The 22017-nt window shown below is 35.2% G+C and overlaps 1 long non-coding RNA gene across 1 annotated transcript; it reads left to right on the top strand.

Moving 5' to 3' along the window:
• The first annotated feature begins 13539 nt into the window (after positions 1-13539).
• Positions 13540-16368, top strand: LOC131630702 (uncharacterized). The gene is made up of 2 exons (XR_009292430.1): positions 13540-13666; positions 16154-16368. It is a non-coding gene; the product is annotated as an uncharacterized LOC131630702 (long non-coding RNA).
• Positions 16369-22017: the final 5649 nt, after the last annotated feature.

The raw sequence follows: 22017 nt of genomic DNA, 5'->3' as shown, positions 1-22017 counted from the left end.
AATTAACCCTTACACAATATATATGATTGCATAACAGTTGGAGCCAAGAATAACTGAATTTTGGACTTTCTTAATCAGTTAGGTCGACCTCTTGTAGGGGTTAGGTCGACCTAGCAGTGCTTGCTGAAGTTTGCTCCCAGTTAGGTCGACCTGTTGAAGGAGTAGGTCGACCAGAATCCTCTTCTGATGCGTTCTGGGAACATTTTCTCAGATTAGGTCGACCTAGTTGTTATGTAGGTCGACCTAGCAGACTGATGTGAAGATTTCTTCATTTTACGTCGACCTAAATGGTCTGTGAGTCGACCTAGCAGCAGTATATGGCTTTTTCTTCATTTTAGGTCGACCTGGGTTGACAGTAGGTCGACCTAACTGCTGATTTTCTGCATTTTTCTTGTTCAGCTTGTGTTGAGTCGACCTTTATGCATAGTAGATCATCCTGTGCTTTCATGAGTGATTAAATGCTTTGCTTTTCCGATTCCTCCTTGTTGTTTGGATGCTCATTTGAGTTTGCCATAAATCAAAAACATCTTTGAGTGTAATCTTGTATTCACAGGATTTGTTATCATCAACAATTTCAACAATTGTTGCATCTCACTTATATATCTCTCCTATTCTCGTTAATATTGCGGTACCGGATGTTATACACTTGCCTTATATTTGATACATTGTCGGGTTCCTTCTGTTTCCAAGTGGCAACTATATTTTTCGGTTAGACAAGATTCAAGGACATGTCATTAATACATGTCTTCTCTTGCGGTTTGAGCTAACATTCACTAGGATGACCTTGTAACTTTGAGGACAAATCATGGTTATGCAAACCACAAATAACACTAAATTTCCACTTCTTGCTAGCCAACATATAACCATGGATTTTAAATGGACACTCGCATTTTCTAGTACCCGTGTCGTCTCTTTTAAACTTCCTTAGAGGAGTATGGTATTTCCCGCTTCTTTCGAACAACATTGTTACGAAAGCGTTTCTTCTTGCCGTACCATTATCCGATCTTCCTATTACCATACCAAACTAAGGTTTGTTGCATTCCTACGAATCCAAGTGAGCATGCTTTCACGATCATCAAACTCTTGCTTGTTATTAAAGTCACCTCCGACATCTACCGCCTTTACGACTACCCCTTCAACATTCAGAGAAAAAATTGCGGAAGGAACTAATTCTCTTGAGATATTGTCGGGGTGCAACATACCTATTTATATAAAATAGCACAAATAACACAAAATCACAAGAATGCTGGAAAAAACAGCAAAGACACGTTCCGTAGATGCACATCCGGAACATGTTCATCTTCAACAAGTTCTGTAGATGTACCTACGGAGGGAACGTTATATTTTTTTACAGAAATTTGATTGATAATGTGAGCAATGCAACAGATAAAGATGAATGTTTACCTGGACTTCTATCTTCTCTTGCTCCCTTTGATTTGTTGCACCAAAAAGTTGAAGTTTTAGAGTGAAAAATGATATTGATTGTGTAGGTTTTTTAGGATGGTGAGAGTGTGTGTTGAAGAAGAAATGTAACAATGGGGGAGTGATCATGCTGGTTCAAACTATATATGATACTTCCGTAGATACATCTATGGAGAATTCTGGCGCTAAGTTGTTCCGTAGATGTACCTATGGAAAAATCCTTGAACTGAATTAATCTGCAATTTCTCTCAACATACACTAGTTTAAAATACTTCCGTAGATGCACCGAAAAAATTCAATTTTTGACAGAAGAAAATGTGCTTCCGGATGTGCATCTACGGAAGCAAATGACAAAATTGAAATTTCGCTAAATACCCAAGAGAATCAATGAATGTAATGAGATATTCTCTATTCAAATAGTAAGCGCCTACTTTTTTTTAATTGTATTTACATTTCCTGTTGATTTACTTGTAGATTTGATTTATTTATTTTTTTAGATTTTACTACAAAAAATAATGTTTTATTTTCCTAGGTATGTAGGAAAATCTTTGAGAAACATAAATAAATTAAAAGAATACAGAGGTACTGATTCAATTGACGCGTCTTTCTTTCTTGTGGAATCATATTTGATGCTTCCTGCGAATTTCCTATATATTTTCTTATTTTCCAAAGTAAAATACTACGCAAGCAAATTTGAAAAAAAAAAAAAAAAAAAAAAACACTACCAAAAACGTTGAATAGGCAGGAAATCTACCAAAAGACATTTTTTTAAGAGATTGATTGTTATAAGTGTCTTTTTATTTTTTTTTTGATACATGAGTATATAGAAAATTATGATGGAAAGATGGGTATATTAATATTAAGTGTTGGAAAAATGGTTATTTGAAAAAGATTATTAATATTAAGTGTTGGAAAAATGGATATTTGAAAAACAATATATTTTTTTTAATACGTAGAATGGTAGGTAAAACTTTTGCATTTTCTTTCTTGAGACTTGATGGAACCAATGAGTCTCAACACCTAAAAGTCCTCTCCTCATGATAAAGTTAAGATAAACTTAGGAATTTTTTTTTTTTGGTTTTGTCTTTTCTTTTATTTGACATTCACATTAGGGCACCAAAATTACAAAATTAATTTTAAGGACTAAAGTTCTACGTGAAGTTTCTCATTCAACGGTTACTTTTTTCTCTCATTCATCGGTCACTTTTTTCTGTGTTAGGTTGTTGAGACTTTAATATTCTGTAAACATTTTTAAGGACTGATTCCGTAGAAGACTATGCATCATGCCATCATACAATGACTTTCTTCGTCTAAGATAATATTGGATGACATCAAGAACACAGCTGTTATTAGAAGACCGCAACTTAGGCATTAATTAAGATCAAATTTTGATTTTTCCGATAAACTTACTTGTCAATTGTCATTTGATTTTATTAATGTTGATCGAAAAATAATAGGACATTAAATACTATTTTAACAACTTGATCATTCAATGACATAATTATAAAGACCTAAATTTTTTTGAAACATAATGATATAAATTAATATATTTAAATACTAATTAAAATATTTAATCAACCATGAATAAATAAGCTCTCTATTAAAGAAAAGAAAATGGAGTAGTCAAAATTAAAAGACCGCAATCCAATGCCCAAATAGAAAGACTCGCATAAACAAAAAAATTAACAAGGAAAAGACCATCGGGGCTATTGGCATGCACACAACAAAATTAGAAGAAAACGCTTAAAAAGATAAAAGGACCAACCTCGAATCCAGATCGGGTCAAACAAGTCAACCACATACTCTTAAAAAATGGTAAAATAGAGTCGTCTTAAACTTTTGCGAAGTTCTATGTAAGAAGTTGAGGTTAGTTTTAGTTGAGTCATGATTTTTAAGAAGCTCTGTTGAACCGTGAATTAATCATGGAATATGTATAAGAAAATCCTTTTTGCCATAACTTAATCATGAAAAATTGTTAGACCTTGTGTTGAAAGGCGCCTTGCACGCCATCAAAGACGGTCCTATTGCCATAGAATTTAGGATGGTCCACCTAGAATCTTTCATTCTAACTGTTAGCTAACACCTAACATTTTGAAGCAATTGTTCGTGCGAACTAATTAGAGACACTATAAATATGGTGTTAGTTATTCTCATTCTCCTAGAAGAAATATCGTTGTCGTGAGTATTCTTGCCAAAAATAGTCCCATATTGCTTGAAATCAAAATTAGGGTTGGTTTATATAAAACACACATACACTTCAACCCAACGAGGCGCCTTTTATAAAGTTGTGAGTTGTCACACCCAAAATAGACAATACCTCGCACTCATAGTGGCACACATGAGATCGACCAAAATAGTGTCGTCGTTCGTGAGAAATGACTTATAATTCCTACGAATTCCACAATTAGATCTCTCTGATTCAAAAATCACCAATTGCTACATCAAGCTTACGTGAAGAAGACAATGACAACAATCTAGATGTCATAGGTTTCTTAGCCTCAATATCTTTCTCTTTCCTTCCCATTGATTCAATCAACGGAGGATCATTTATTGAGAGTTCTCACACCCAAAACAAACAATACCTCATAGGCACAGTGGCACACATGAGGTTGACCAAATAGTGGCACAGTATGTGGGAATCGACTTCTGATTCCTATGAATTCTAATATTAGATCTCTCTGAATAAAATATCACAAATTTCTACAACGAGCTTACGTGAAGATGACGATGACAACCAATCTAGTTGCCAAAGACGCCATAGGTTTCTTGGCCTCAAGATCTTTCTTTTTCCTCTTCATTGATTCAATTGACGGGGGGTCGTTTATTAAGTAAGGACCTCCACCATGAAGCTCCCCCAATTCACTGATGGCGAACGAGAGGCATGAAGACGACGTGCCTATTTTAGGATTTCATATCTGCGAGAAAATGGATAGGACTCATAATGTGACACTTCCACTAGTCGTAACCACCACTATAACAAACTATTAAGTACCAGGAGTCCTCATTGATGATGGGAGCTCTTGCAATCTGATTTACATTGGAATCTTAATGAGAATAGGGTTACCCAATCAAGATTTGATGCCATGTGAAGGTTAAAATTTGTTAGAATTCAATGATTTCTCCACTCTTCCATGTGGAGCTATCGAGCTACCGATCTTTTTCAGAGAAGGGAAGGACGAAAGAGCGATGAATGTGCACTTTCTCGTGATTCCTTGTGAAAATGTCTATAATAACATCCTTCGGAGTTAAATCCTCGTCACACTAGATGCATTGGCTTCTCATGTCAATTTGAATGTGAAATATCGAAAAGATTAAGGCAAACAATTTATTATTTTGGCCGATCTACATGGAGCATTCCTCATACATGAAGACGTATTTAAGAACCCCTTCACGACACCTATCTCATTTATGATAAGAAAGAAGAAGATATATCAAGCTGTCAGTATGGTTGATCTCGACATGCGAGAAGACAAAGCACTGTGAAACGAAGAACTCAACCCAACAATGAAAGTCAAAGTGAAAACACTTATGGCCAGTTTTGAACAGAAAATTTGAGATTGTCCAACTCGTATAAGGGTTGAGTTATCGTTCATGGTGAAGAATTGGCTCATTGATTGTCTTAAAACTAATTCAACCTCTTTGTAGGATGGATTGCTACAGGATGGATTGCTACAGGTTGAATGTAACACCCCGAAAATTATTTCTAATTATTTACTTTAAGTAGGAAAATTATTTAATTGGAATAATTGATTTTATGAGAAATATTGAGAAATATTGGAAAATAGTTATTGGGCTGTGTTGTGGTTAGTGAGAAAGGGAGGTGTTAACTTTTTAGGCCCATTAACCAAAGTTATTCTATTTCTCATAAAATAGAAGGAAATTGTGGAAGAGGAGGGTTACAGCAATTAGGAGAAGAGAAAGAACGTGAAAATAACTGAAGAGCTTTGGAAAGGGGAAGACCGAAGATCAAACCTAAGGTAAGGGGGGACTCTTCCTTTTAGTATCTCTCAAGTTGGATTATGTCCAAGGTGTGATGTTGTTTTCAATGTTGATGCTGCAAACAAAGTGAGGTTCGACCCTCGTCGAGGCAAGAATCGTCAATTCATGTATACAGGAGAAAACAGTGGTCGAAGGGCTGGAGAATACAGGAAGATGTTTGAAAAGCCAAGGACCTTCTGTCCTAAGACGGATGTCCCTGAAGACAAATGGGTGAAACCCATTAACTTCAGAGGTAAACATCCAGAATGGCAGATTCAAGGTACTGGAGCAAATGCTGAAGGCTCTTGGACTGATAGTGGATCTAAGAGGAAAGATTACATATCTCCAAACTACAAAGGAAAGAATCCTATGACTCGAACGCAGTGGAGGCGTTACCAAAGGAGTCATAAGAATGGCCAGGAAAGCTCGAAAATGGTGCAGGCAGGATTTTCTCACTATTAGCCAAAACCTTTTCACAGGAAGTTGACTGAAGAGCAGGCTAAAATAGCAAATGAGAGACTAGCTGCAGGAATGATCCTGGGAAAGAAACTCATCAAAGAATTAGTTAACGATGATGCTCCGGCTCTCAATACAGGAAAAGAGCCTGAATATTCTCCACTATCGGACGAAGAGGTCGACGACAACTTTGACATAGAGTCAGATGAGTTGTTGATTGACTGTGGAATTGTATCTATACTTCCAGCAGAGTTCGACAGAGTATCTGAGGTATCTGAGAATGAAGATGATTTTCTTCCAGACGAAAATGTGGAAGAAACGCCTGTTTGTTATTATGTAATGGGAAAAGGAGTAGTAGAGGAACAAAAGGCTGTGTTTGAGAGGCCAGGTCGAGGAATGATGTATCATTTGAAGCCTTTATTCATAAGGGCGAAAGTGGATGGTGTTCCAATAAACAAAGTGTTTGTCGATGGTGGGGCTGCTGTAAACTTAATGCGCTATTCCTCACTTCAGAAAGTGGGTAAATCTGACAAAGATTTAATGCCCCACAATATGGTGTTGTCTAACTATGAGGGCAAGACGAGTGGAATACTTGGAGTGATTCAGGTAAAATTGGCTGTTGGTTCGACTGTCAGATCAAGAATCTTTATGGTGATTGCATCTCAGGCAAATTTTAAACTGTTGTTGGGTCGAGAATGGATCCATGGTATAGGGGCAGTTCCTTCGACCTTACATCAGCGGGTAGCCATTTGGAGACCAGATGGTATAGTGGAAAATATTGAAGCTGACCAAAGTTATTACAAAACTGAAAGTGGTCGCAGGCACTTCGACCAACATTTGCCAAATGTAGCTCCTTGCTACAAAGCAGAAGAGGTGTATTCTTCTGATGAAAGTGTGTCTAATTATTTGAACTTGGACCCAAATTATGGTTTCATTTGGAATAAAGAAGATCCCAATGAACCATTGAATCATGAAAGTCCTCCAGAGCAGAGGACAATAGTCAAAGATGATGACCACTGAGTCAGAATACCTGGCTCGAATAACGGCTTATTTGAACGAAAACAAAGAAAGAACGGCTTTAGAAGCCGAACTAGAGAAAAATATGGCTACTGAGGCCATGATGGTAAAAAATGAAAACAATCCTGAAGTCGATCACCAAGTCGAACGACTTGATGGGATATACGATGACGAACCTTTAGGTTTCGAAATGGATCCACTAGGATCAGTAAAAAGAATGCAGGCTCAAGATCCTCTTGAGGAAATTGACTTAGGTGATGGAGTCATTAAAAGGCCTACTTATGTAAGTACAAGACTTACAAGTGATCTAAAGACCAAGTTGATTCGACTTTTGAAAGAATACAAAGATTGTTTCGCATGGGATTACAATGAAATGCCTGGTTTAAGTCGACATGTGGTGGAGCATCGACTACCATTAAACCCAGGTAAGAAACCTATCAAGCAGCTTCCTAGAAGATTTGCGCCAGAGGTTATGGAAAAAATCAAAGTAGAAATTGAAAGATTGCTGAGAAGCAAGTTTATTCGAACTGCGAGGTATGTCGAATGGTTAGCTAATATAGTGCCTGTAATAAAGAAAAATGGTAGCCTTCGTATATGCATAGATTTCAGAGATTTAAATAAGGCTACCCCTAAAGATGAATATCCCATGCCGGTTGCTGAAATGTTAGTCGATTCCGCAGCCGGATTTGAATATCTCAGTTTATTAGATGGATATTCAGGTTATAACCAAATTTTCATAGCTGACGATGATGTACCTAAGACGGCGTTTCGATGCCCAGGTGCTTTAGGAACTTATGAATGGGTAGTAATGCCCTTTGGTTTAAAAAATGCTGGAGCTACATACCAACGAGCTATGAATTCCATGTTTCATGATTTTATTGACAAGTTTATGCAGGTTTATATAGATGATATTGTAATAAAATCTAACTCTGAAAATGGTCACTTAGACCATCTTCGACAGTCTTTCGAACGAATGAGAAAATATGGACTCAAAATGAATCCTTTAAAATGTGCTTTTGGTGTACATGCAGGGGATTTCCTGGGTTTCGTGGTTCACAAGAAAGGTATTGAGATTAACCAAAACAAGACGAAAGCGATCTTGGAGCTAAAGGCGCCAGAAACAAAGAAACAACTCCAGTCATTGTTGGGGATGATTAATTTCTTGAGGAGATTTATCTCAAATCTAAGTGGCAAAACAAAGATATTTTCACCACTTGTGAAGCTCAAGAATCAAGATCAATTCAAATGGGAGCAAGAACATCAACAGGCATTTGACCAAATAAAAGCTTATTTAACTAAGCCTCCTATTTTGTTACCCCCAATAGGACAAAAAGTATGAAATTGTACATAGCAGCATCGGGTTCGACAATTGGGAGTATGTTAGCCCAAGAAGATGATAATGGCGTCGAAAGAGCCATATATTATCTAAGTCGAACATTAGTAGATGTTGAAACTAGGTATAATGATATTGAAAAGTTATGTTTATGCTTGTACTTCTCATGTAACAAACTTAAGCAATATATAAAGCCTGTTGATGTGTATGTGTCCTCTCATTTTGATGTTATTAAACATATGTTGTCTAAACCAATTTTGCATAGTCGAATTGGTAAATGGGCCTTAGCGCTAACTGAATTTTCCTTAACATATGTTCCTTTAAAAGCTATGAAAGGACAAGTTGTGGCTGATTTTATAGTCGAACATGGATTAGTCGAGTTCTCTGCAAATCTCGTCGACCAAACTAATTGGAAGTTGTTTTTTGACGGTTCTAGTCACAAAAATGGATCAGGCATTGGAGTCTTGATTATTTCTCCTAAAGAACTTCCAACAAAGTTCCATTATAAAATGAAAGAAGTATGCTCTAATAATGAGGTCGAATACGAAGCCTTGATAACTGGTTTGAAGGCCCTAATAGACTTGGGGGCAACACGAGTTGAAATTCGAGGTGACTCTGAGCTGGTAATTCGACAAATCAAGAAAGAGTATAAATGCATCAAAGAAAATCTAATAATGTACTATGCAATTGTGGTACACTTGTTAGAAAAATTCGAACATGTTGATATTTTGCATGTACCGAGATCTAATAATTACATTGCCAATGAATTGGCACAGATTGCTTCTGGGTATAGAGTTTCTAAAAACAAGTTAGAAGATATGGTCGAGATAAAAAATAAAGAAACCCATGAAATATTAGACAAGTTAGGTCAATTGTCGACGTCAAAATTTGAGGGGGTAGAGGATAAAGTTGAAAGTGAAGATTTGTATGCCTTGGAAATTTTTTCCATCGACAATATGACTGATTCTGATTGGAGAAACCCATTGGTCCAGTACCTAAATAATCCAGTCGGAGGAACTGATCGAAAGATTAAGTACAGAGCTCTAAACTATGTGATATTAGGAAATGATTTATACAAGAAAACAGCTGAAGGTGTATTGTTGAAATGCTTGAGTGAAGCTGAAGCATATTTAGCTGTGTCAGAGGTTCATAGTGGTGTTTGTGGAGCTCATCAGTCAGGCCATAAGATGAAGTGGTTGTTGTTTAGACAAGGTTTATATTGGGCGACAATGCTAAAAGATTGTATTGAATATGGAAGAGGGTGCCAAGAGTGCCAGAAATTTTCAGGCATTCAACATGTTCCAACCAGTGAATTGCATGCCATTGTCAAACCTTGGCCTTTTAGAGGATGGGCTTTGGATTTAATAGGAGAAATCAAACCTGCATCTTCTAAGCAACGAAGATTCATTTTAGTAGGAATAGATTATTTTACCAAGTGGATTGAAGCAATTCCCTTGGTTAATGCTGATCAAGAAGCAGTGATTAGTTTTATACAAAAACACATCATTTACAGATATGGAATTCCAGAAACTATCACTACTGATCAGGGATCAGTTTTTGTTGGTCGAAAGATGCAAGCTTTTGCAGCAGAAACAAGATTTAAATTGCTAACATCCACTCCATATTACGCTCAGGCTAATGGTCAGGTCGAAGCTGCTAATAAAGTTATTATAAATTTGATAAAAAAGCATGTGGGAAAAAATCCAAGAAATTGGCATCAAACGCTCGACCAAATCCTTTGGGCTTGTCGGACGTCACCAAAGGAAGCAATAAATACTACCCCATTTCGTTTGACTTTTGGGCATGATGCTGTATTGCCTGCAGAAATTCATCTACAGTCAACAAGAATTCAACGACAAAACAGTCTTTCGTCTGACGAATACTGGAATATGATGTTAGATGAATTATTAGAATTAGACGAAGAACGACTAATAGCGTTGGATAGGTTAATAAGACAAAAGGAAAAAGTGGCGAAGGCTTACAACAAGAAAGTCATAGAGAAAACATTCATGGTAGGTAATTATGTATGGAAAGTTATTTTACCCATGGATCAAAGGAATAAGTTATTGGGTAAATGGTCCCCAAGTTGGGAAGGACCGTTTAAAATTTTGCAAGTGTTTTCAAACAATGCATATGAAATCGAAGAACTAAATTCAGATGGTCGAATCTTGAGGATAAATGGTAAATATTTGAAAAAATATAAACCTATACTTCAAGAAATTCGCATATGAGAATAAAAACTAAGAGATTATATTAAAATGGCTAAAAATTTGGCCAATCATTACAAAAGGTTCTTATAGAGCACGTTGGCGGTCATTACAAAATTATAGCCAGTCAGTCGAAAATGAAATTACAAAGCAGGGAAGTTGTTCCTAAAATAGGCTAACTTGGCTGACTCAAAATCAATCTTAGAGTCAAGTAGAGACAGGTTTTGTCTAAGCTGTCGAATGTTACTTTCCAACTTGAGGGCATTTTCACCATGACCAAGTCCTTTCAAGACTTCTTGGTTAATAATTTCAAGTCGAGGGGACGGGGTTTGTCGAAAGCTACAGGCATGGTGGTTTGGAAGCAAGGAAAGAAACCAGTGGTTTGTTCTGGGTGATAACGATGGTCTGGTAATGGCCCTGAGAAAGCCATTAATTTATCAGTAATCTGAAAAGGGATTAACATTTGGTTTTGCCAAATAATGGCTTTGGCTTCAGTGAGGTTGGGTTGAGGAATAAAATCTAATCCTTGTTCTTCTTCTTCACGAGACATAATAAACCCTAAAGGGTTCGCACCCGTAGCGTAAACGGTAGTGTTGGTGGTTGTAGCTGCCATTGTTGTGTATGAAAGGAGAAGAAGAAAATGGTTAAAGGTTAGAGAAGAAGAGTTGGTTCTTTCTGAAACGTTTGAGAAGAAAAGTAAATGAGAAGAAAGAAAGAAAAAGGAGAAGAGAGCTGCACATATATATAAGCTGATAGTGACGTCAGCAGAAATTGTGCAAAAAGAAGTTGTTGAAATCAAAGGTCATGTCAAAGAAACGCTTTGGAAACTGGTTTTTAGAAAGTGGGGAGCAGTTATAGCCCACTACCTAAGATTTAGGTAATAATTAGTGCCTAGGGATGTGCAAAGTAATCATGGCGTCAGAAGAGAACAAAAGTCGAAACCTAAGAAAGAACTGAAACGCCATTTTTCTCTTTCCTGAAGTCAGTCGAAAGAAGTCGCTTGGGGGGTAATTTGTTACCCTAGGATTTCGACTTATTAAATAATGGTAAATAATCCCTAAAACAGGTGAGATTATTAAAGAATCTAAAGAGAAAAGTTTGACTAAAAGGTCTTGTTTAGTCAAAGCTTACGTTCGACTACCTACAAATCATCATTGCCAAGGTTCGACTAAAAATCAGTCAATATGCACGTTCGACTTGAACAAACAGAAAAAACTTAGATGTTTTGTTTAAGTACAGCCCTGAAGTCGGAAGGCATCAGAAGTTAAGAGGCAGTTTCAAGCAGTTTTTTAGCAGTTTTCACAGGACGCGTGGAGGTCTCACAGTTGAAGATCTTGCATGTCGAAGACACGTGTTGACTGATAATCATTCGACCGTTAGGATTAGTTATTTTATTTTTACTATTTAAGCAAGTTCCATAGGAACAGTTTAGGGTCCGCATTTTCTACAAAACACAAGTAAACTCAAATCTCTGCGCAATAATGAGTTACGAGTGCAACTTTGGAATGTACGTATGCGTACCAGTTTAATTTATGCAATCAGTTTACGTTCTATTTCATTTTCAGTGCATATTTACTGCTCTTTTATTGCTTTTATTTACTTTAAAGCCTTTAATTTCAGTGTTTACTTTTACTTTAAAGTCACTGTCGCATTTAATTCAAACCAGATACACGTAATAAACAAATTAAAGCAATTAGTCCTGGAATATTCTAGTTGATTCCGCAAAAGTAACCTTTAAAAAGGAAACTAGTGCTTGTTTACCATTTTTCTGGGTAAACAGTATGGGAGTTCAATTTTACCACGTCTCTAGCCATTCGCGTATGGGCAATTCCTATACGCGTATGAGAATTCAAAAAAAGCAAGTCTCGGCCTACACGCGTATGAGGTGGGCACATACACGTATGTGAATCTGAAAAGTCACGTAAATTTTTTAGAAGTAGACCATATGTGATCATACGCGTATCCGTACGTGATCTATTTCTTTTCCTAAATTTTTCCTCTGTCTATACGCATATGGGGTCTATGATACGCGTATGGCCCTACCAGGTAGCGTATCATACCCGTATAGCCATGTGCGCCACCTATTTATTGTTTTCCTGCCATTTTCGTGTCATTTCTCACATTCTCTCATACGCCCTGAATTCGTATATACACATTTCTCTGTATTTTTCGTCTTTTTCTTAGACTTTCTGATTTTAGTTGCAAATCCAACAACTTGTCACAAGATATGGCATCATCTTCTTATGATTCTAAGAGATTTTTCTCCATTGAGAATCAAGAGTGATTTCAAACTCTGCTAGATCGCAAGATCATTGAGGAGAGATCTTTCACTCTGAGCCCAGATGAGTACCCAGAGATTCACATGGTGCTGAAAAAGCACAAACTCACCAATTTTAACAGTTAGATCCAGCCCGTGGCTAAAGACCTGGGGCTAGAATTCTATGCAAAATCAGTGCGCTTCCAACACTTGTAGCACGATCTCAACTTTATGCATGAATTTGGAATCAAATAAAACATCTAATCACCCATGATTAAGTTAGGGAGCGACACAATTCTACGATATCAAAATTTTATTTATAAATAGAAAAAATAATCATGTTTAGTCATTAACGTTCTAATTAGAGTTTAAGGCATAGTTTTGTACCAAGAGAAGGAGAAAACAAATGCTACCATTAAGAGATCTTTCCTAATTGTTGTAAGTATTTATTTATGCTTTTCTATTGTTAAACATAAATTAATGATAGAAGACGAGTGTAAAATATTTTCAGGGTCCATACTGTAACACCCCAAATTTAATTAAATTGGTTAATTAAATTATTGAAGGATTTAAATATTTGATTTAGTCGAATTTGGATTGTCGGTGTTATTGAAGGGCGTATTTGGAATTATATAATTTGAAGTCGGATAGTCAGAAAATAATATTAAGAATAATATTATTTATAAGTCGGAATTATTATATTGAAGGAATTATTATTATAAGTGATATAATTGATTATTTGAGTTATATCTCTTATTGGGCCTAAATTGATTTTGGAGGATATTAAATAAAGAGAGGATTTAAACACTAAGCCCAATTGGTTTTATATTAGGGTTTTAGAGATTTAGAAAGAGGAGAGTTGTCATAATGAAAGAAACAAGAATAGAGGAGAAAGAGGCAAGACTATGGAGAAGAAGAAGAAGCTTGGAGATTTTCATCAATGGTGCCAAATTGAAGATGCAAATAGAGACCCTTTGAGTTGCTTCCATTGATAAGGTAAGGGTGGGGTTCTCTTCCTATAATGGGGTTCATGAACAATTGTATGTGGGTAATTAGGTGTGTAGATTTGTTGCTTTTGCTTGTGTTAATTGTTGCTGGAAAAGAGAGAATTTACCATGAATAACATGTACTGCCTTTCTTAATTTATGTCGTGGTGGGTTGTTTGAAGAAAATTAGGGATTTTAGGTTATTGAATTGCTGTGCTGAATAGTTTACGGTTGTTGTTGAAATTGCTTTCTGGAAATAAATATGGTGTTATGTTGTGCGTAAGAAATTGGATGTTGCCGCGAGCATGAGGGTTGACGGGTGGCATTTGGCCTTTGATGGCCTACAATAACAAGCCCATAACAGGCGGCAAGGGCATGTGTGGGACCCCATTTTCATAATCATTCTTCTCATTTTCATTTTGTGTTTATGACATGCCAACAAATCAACAGAATACTTTAGTTCCGTTGCAAAGCTGAATGAGTCTTCTTAAGCAAGCACTTTGCTATTACCCACACTTTTCCTGTTCTCATGCCTAAGGACTTAAGATGTATCATGTCATGCCAATTAAATAATGCAATTGCATCTCTAAGATAGATTTTGTAAATGTGTCATATATTTCATGTTTCATGTTTTGTGTACTATTATTTTTAAAGAAATATATGATGCAATAAATAAATTATAATGTGTATTAGAATGTGATTGGAGTAGTAGGATAACGAAACAGTAACATGAATAGAACAACATATAATTAGAAAGAGTAAGATAGCAAGAGTGTAGTATAGAATTAATAAATGCAAAACATTCCCGTTTGATCGAAATAGCCGAATCAAGCGGTATAATTAGTTGCTCGGAACTTGATAAAAATTTACGTGGTAGCTAAGTTAAATTAGTAGATTAACATGGTGGTGTTATTTTGTTGAAATTGTGATAATTTACAAATCGACCGAAATTGTGTTTTATTTAAACATTCTTTATAAATGAATTATAATAATTTAATAGAATTGTCAATAGAGTTGTTAGAGTTGTCAATAGAGTTGTTAGAGTCAACAATAAGTTGTCAGAGTTGTTTTGAATTATTAAGAGTCATATTTTTATTTGTTTTGAGTAATTCTGACATGTTTAGAGTTGTCAAGGTATAACGTCGGTGTTTGTTTTTTTATTGGGACTTTAACAATTCATATCTTTTGAACCGTAACTCCGTTTGAGTCTCCGTTCGAGGCGTTAGAAATCTAGCGTGTTATTCTTTTTAATAAAAATGGTCTTGAGCAATAGAATGCTAAAAAAATTGGAAATGGAGTAGAAATAGAAGTGAATTAAATTAATATAGTGTGATTATTAATTGGTTGATTAAATTAATAGTTGAATTAATTTCAATGTGTTTAATTGATTAGAATATAAATTGGAATTAAATTAACTATTTGGTTTGTCGGTAAATTACTATATTTTGAGAATTTATCCGTAATTGTGTTTTGATTGAATATGTATGTTGAGAAATATATATTATTATGTCAATGATGTTGTTTTGATATTGATTCTCTGTGGGTAGTTGGATAGCATTAATTTTAATGATTAATTGCTTGATTTTAAATGTGTATGTTCATATATAATTGGCAAAATGAGAATTAACATGAGATAGTATGGTTACTAGTGTTAATTGGATTTTGTAAATCGTAATTGATTAATTGACCTTTTATATGTGAATGATATGTATGTGTTGTGAATGTTGTGTACAATTGGTGGATAATTCATCGAGTTGAATTATTGTGATATGCTAAATATTAAGATGGTAGAGATGATCTTAATTGCATATGTTTGATTAACATTGTACATACATTCATATCATGGATGCCTTGAAACAAAGGTGGTTTGCTTTGAAACATAAGCGAGGCTTAGATTCTAAAGTGAATCGGAAGCGGTAAACTATATGTTTACATTTGGTGGCTTTGATCTTGTCCGGATCTGAAGCGTGGCTAGATTCTATATGAATCGGAAGCGGTGGAACTTTGGGTCCACATTGGGTACCACATGCATAGAGTCACATGTCTTGCATTGAGTCACATTGAGGTTAAGTGATGTTTGAATATATGCATTTATGTGATTGTCATGTGTACATGAGATGTGATAATTGAAATTGGTGATGTTTTGATATATAATTGGTTAAACGTGTGAATATGTGATAATGATGGATTGTGTATATATTTGGGATAATAGTATTGAATCTTTTGAGTATTATACTATTAAATTTTGTGCTTACTTGAATATGTGAAATTTATTAGATGATACTATTTACATGATCATGACTTGTTGTGTGATGAAAAGTATGTGAGATTAATGAACTGTAGAAGTATGATGTGTATAGTAGCTATTGATACTTGTGATGTGATGATTTTATATGTCTGAATCCTAGCATGCAATTTATCATATTCCCACTTATATGATTTGATATCTCACCCTTTTCTCTTGTTTCGCCGTTGCCTTTATATTGGTAACGTGCAGGTATTCAAGTATGAAGATTTAGTTGTCGTTACTCGAATCGGTTGTCGCTCTGATACGTAGCACTCTGGGGGGAACGATTTATGTCATTTATGATGTTGTTGTTTAATTGTGTTATCTTGGTTGAACAAAATGATAAGTTAACTGAGGATATTTTATTGAATACATTCTTAAGCGATTCCGCTGTGTTTTAATAAAATAAGTTATTCTGTTTCAAAGGTGCTATGTATCCGCTTTATGCGACGAGTTGATTTGTTTTGTTTTATTATGTGACGCCTCATTTGTTTATTGAGAAATTTTTGAAAACTCTGATTTATATATATTTGTCGGGTAGAAATGGGGTGTTACAATAGTGGTATCAGAGCAGGTCGGTCCGTCCGGCCAAGTTGTCGAGTCAGTTGAGTTGTGTGACAGTTGAATGATGTCAGTGTTTTATTCCTTAGTACGCGACATGTGTGTGAAACACTGTCAGTACTTGTTTGCTTTGTTGTAGGGATTGGTTTGATTACAAGTGGGGGAGAAGTTTTACTTCTTGAAGATGTTTCTGTTGTAAGGGATGGTCAAGTATGTTGAGTGGCGATGTTCAGCACGGTTGAGGACTGAGAACTTGTCTGTGTGTTTAACCTTTGCGCCTGATGCCGGTGTTTGACAAGTGTTAAAGTGATAAAGTTGCGGTAGACTTTATGTTAGACTTGCATAAGTGATTAATGAACGTAGTCGATGTGTGAAGTGTTGTGAATCGCAAACCCGAGTTGGAACTCGAGAATGCGCGTAGCTTGAGTTTTGGATATCTGATTTGAACTTTGTTTGAAGCGTCAGAAAGATAACGAGATGAAGTGTATTATAAGAATGATTTCCGCAGCCCTAATAAATTTGATTTTGACGCGATGACGTTGGGATGGGGTGCAGTTTGTCGTCGAAGTTATTTGAGGAGTTTAGGAGATAACATAAAAATTGTCAATGCTTGATGTCGATGTTTACAATTCGGATAATGTCAGAGATTTGTATCTTGGGTTTCGAGTATCATTTGGACGTACCGTTTGAGCCTACAAAGAGGTGAAGTTGTATTCTACCTTATGGAAATGTCTAAGCCTGTTGAATAAGAATGCTTATTACCGCAAATTTCTGAAGTGAAGTTAAGCAGAACTTGTTATTGATGATTAAGATGAGAGAACGAGATGTTCGGTATTAAAATGGTTCGAGTACTGATGAATTTTAAGGAAGGGTGAAGTAGTAGCGAAGAAAAATTCAGACTTAGGGATGATAGAAGTCGTATTTGGGATGCCAAAAGTGGCGGTGTGTATAAAAGGACTGTATGGAATTTCTATCGCCATTTTATCGTGAGGATGACTTCGGTTCAGAAAAAAAAATTGTGTGATGCTAAGTGATTGTGAATTAGACTTTTTTATTATGTTTGGACGTCGGTGTCTCATTGACAAGATCGATTGATAAGGTAAGATGTTGTAGGAATTGTAAAAACATAAAGTGAATCATTGGATTACGTCGTGTTAATGGATTTAAGTGGAAATTCGGAAAGGACGTTATTTTGATGTAACAACGATTTATACTCCACTAAGGTTGTCGGATACTAATTGGAAAATTGGGGAACTGATCACCCTCAATCTATTGTTAATGGTAGACGAAACTCGTGTTGGACGTTATAGATTTGTCTTGTTGTCTTAATAGTGTAGAAAGAATATCTATATTTTATTGTGAAGATAGTCGCCCATTAGTTTGTGTAGCTTAGTAAGAGGGATGGTTGAGTTAGAATTAGATGAGATTAACAATCGGTGTGGTGCGTTTTATGCAAGCGAGTGTCACAAAGTGAAAGATTGGAATTATCAAGTAAACAACGATGTGGGGATGAGTATTGAAGAAAGTTTGTATTGGATCGAGAGTTTGTGAACCATATAAGTGGACGAAATTTTATCAAGAATGGTGACTTAAAAGAGAATTATCAGAGTTGAGCAGCGGAAGCCTTAGGTGACACTGTTGTTGTAAGGCTTGAGGGAGTAAGAAACTATATGCCAGAAGTCGGTAAAGATGAGTTATATTGATATTTGGATTGATGGACTGTTGGAATAAGTGTGATGCGCCAAAATACTGCAGTGAGTCGTTGATTATTGCAAAACTTGTAAGAACTGTAATGTGTTTATGTTCATGAGAATCATTGTTGTGACGAAGAGGTAGTGATCGAAGTGTTACCAAGCGCGATTTAGAGATTGATATTTGGATACGAGGTTTGTGTTTGGATGGTGTTGAGCCAATTTTCGAGGACGAAAATATTCTAAGTGGGGGAGAGTTGTAACACCCCGAATTTAATTAAATTGGTTAATTAAATTATTGAAGGATTTAAATATTTGATTTAGTCGAATTTGGATTGTCGGTGTTATTTAAGGGCGTATTTGGAATTATATAATTCGAAGTCGGATAGTCAGAAAATAATATTAAGAATAATATTATTTATAAGTCGGAATTATTATATTGAAGGAATTATTATTATTATAAGTGATATAATTGATTATTTGAGTTATATCTCTTATTGGGCCTAAATTGATTTTGGAGGATATTAAATAAAGAGAGGATTTAAACACTAAGCCCAGTTGGTTTTATATTAGGGTTTTAGAGATTTAGAAAGAGGAGAGTTGTCATAATGAAAGAAACAAGAATAGAGGAGAAAGAGGCAAGACTATGGAGAAGAAGAAGAAGCTTGGAGATTTTCATCAATGGTGCCAAATTGAAGATGCAAATAGAGACCCTTTGAGTTGCTTCCATTGATAAGGTAAGGGTGGGGTTCTCTTCCTATAATGGGGTTCATGAACAATTGTATGTGGGTAATTAGGTGTGTAGATTTGTTGCTTTTGCTTGTGTTAATTGTTGCTGGAAAAGAGAGAATTTACCATGAATAACATGTACTGCCTTCCTTAATTTATGTCGTGGTGGGTTGTTTGAAGAAAATTAGGGATTTTAGGTTATTGAATTGCTGTGCTGAATAGTTTACGGTTGTTGTTGAAATTGCTTTCTGGAAATAAATATGGTGTTATGTTGTGCGTAAGAAATTGGATGTTGCCGCGAGCATGAGGGTTGACGGGTGGCATTTGGCCTTTGATGGCCTACAATAACAAGCCCATAACAGGCGGCAAGGGCATGTGTGGGACCCCATTTTCATAATCATTCTTCTCATTTTCATTTTGTGTTTATGACATGCCAACAAATCAACAGAATACTTTAGTTTCGTTGCAAAGCTGAATGAGTCTTCTTAAGCAAGCACTTTGCTATTACCCACACTTTTCCTGTTCTCATGCCTAAGGACTTAAGATGTATCATGTCATGCCAATTAAATAATGCAATTGCATCTCTAAGATAGATTTTGTAAACGTGTCATATATTTCATGTTTCATGTTTTGTGTACTATTATTTTTAAAGAAATATATGATGCAATAAATAAATTATAATGTGTATTAGAATGTGATTGGAGTAGTAGGATAACGAAACAGTAACATGAATAGAACAACATATAATTAGAAAGAGTAAGATAGAAAGAGTGTAGTATAGAATTAATAAATGCAAAACATTCCCGTTTGATCGAAATAGCCGAATCAAGCGGTATAATTAGTTGCTCGGAACTTGATAAAAATTTACGTGGTAGCTAAGTTAAATTAGTAGATTAACATGGTGGTGTTATTTTCTTGAAATTGTGATAATTTACAAATCGACCGAAATTGTGTTTTATTTAAACATTCTTTATAAATGAATTATAATAATTTAATAGAATTGTCAATAGAGTTGTTAGAGTTGTCAATAGAGTTGTTAGAGTCAACAATAAGTTGTCAGAGTTGTTTTGAATTATTAAGAGTCATATTTTTATTTGTTTTGAGTAATTCTGACATGTTTAGAGTTGTCAAGGTATAACGTCGGTGTTTGTTTTTTTATTGGGACTTTAACAATTCATATCTTTTGAACCGTAACTCCGTTTGAGTCTCCGTTCGAGGCGTTAGAAATCTAGCGTGTTATTCTTTTTAATAAAAATGGTCTTGAGCAATAGAATGCTAAAAAAATTGGAAATGGAGTAGAAATAGAAGTGAATTAAATTAATATAGTGTGATTATTAATTGGTTGATTAAATTAATAGTTGAATTAATTTCAATGTGTTTAATTGATTAGAATATAAATTGGAATTAAATTAACTATTTGGTTTGTCGGTAAATTACTATATTTTGAGAATTTATCCGTAATTGTGTTTTGATTGAATATGTATGTTGAGAAATATATATTATTATGTCAATGATGTTGTTTTGATATTGATTCTCTGTGGGTAGTTGGATAGCATTAATTTTAATGATTAATTGCTTGATTTTAAATGTGTATGTTCATATATAATTGGCAAAATGAGAATTAACATGAGATAGTATGGTTACTAGTGTTAATTGGATTTTGTAAATCGTAATTGATTAATTGACCTTTTATATGTGAATGATATGTATGTGTTGTGAATGTTGTGTACAATTGGTGGATAATTCATCGAGTTGAATTATTGTGATATGCTAAATATTAAGATGGTAGAGATGATCTTAATTGCATATGTTTGATTAACATTGTACATACATTCATATCATGGATGCCTTGAAACAAAGGTGGTTTGCTTTGAAACATAAGCGAGGCTTAGATTCTAAAGTGAATCGGAAGCGGTAAACTATATGTTTACATTTGGTGGCTTTGATCTTGTCCGGATCTGAAGCGTGGCTAGATTCTATATGAATCGGAAGCGGTGGAACTTTGGGTCCACATTGGGTACCACATGCATAGAGTCACATGTCTTGCATTGAGTCACATTGAGGTTAAGTGATGTTTGAATATATGCATTTATGTGATTGTCATGTGTACATGAGATGTGATAATTGAAATTGGTGATGTTTTGATATATAATTGGTTAAACGTGTGAATATGTGATAATGATGGATTGTGTATATATTTGGGATAATAGTATTGAATCTTTTGAGTATTATACTATTAAATTTTGTGCTTACTTGAATATGTGAAATTTATTAGATGATACTATTTACATGATCATGACTTGTTGTGTGATGAAAAGTATGTGAGATTAATGAACTGTAGAAGTATGATGTGTATAGTAGCTATTGATACTTGTGATGTGATGATTTTATATGTCTGAATCCTAGCATGCAATTTATCATATGCCCACTTATATGATTTGATATCTCACCCTTTTCTCTTGTTTCGCCGTTGCCTTTATATTGGTAACGTGCAGGTATTCAAGTATGAAGATTTAGTTGTCGTTACTCGAATCGGTTGTCGCTCTGATACGTAGCACTCTGGGGGGAACGATTTATGTCATTTATGATGTTGTTGTTTAATTGTGTTATCTTGGTTGAACAAAATGATAAGTTAACCGAGGATATTTTATTGAATACATTCTTAAGCGATTCCGCTGTTGTTGCACCCCAAAATTTGCCCACCTAATTTAATCTCTAGTTGGCTTATGTATCTCATAATCTCATCTATTAGGTCATTAACACATCATGCATTCATTAAGAATAATGTTGGTTCATTAAATTAGTGGTAGTGGATCAAAGCCATCGACTGAATCAGGGTTTATTTCCCTATGAATGCATCCATCAAAGTCTCTATTGAGATCAACTGGATTAGGTGTTTCACTATTCATTTATTAATCAAGGAGATCTTTTTTATGGAACTTGGACGTAATTATTTGGTGCACTGCTTGAATTATAGGTTATGGTACAATATTGAGTGAATTCATTTGGATAAAGACGTTAACCTACGACGAGCCTTTTGAGATTGAGATTCTTATGGTGATTGCTTAAAGAACGATTTATCTTGGACCATGG

Source organism: Vicia villosa, unplaced genomic scaffold (genome assembly GCF_029867415.1).
Source record: "Vicia villosa cultivar HV-30 ecotype Madison, WI unplaced genomic scaffold, Vvil1.0 ctg.000716F_1_1, whole genome shotgun sequence".
NCBI lineage: Eukaryota > Viridiplantae > Streptophyta > Magnoliopsida > Fabales > Fabaceae > Vicia > Vicia villosa.
Note: the sequence above shows the minus strand (reverse complement) of the source record. Positions and strands in the feature narration are given on the sequence as shown.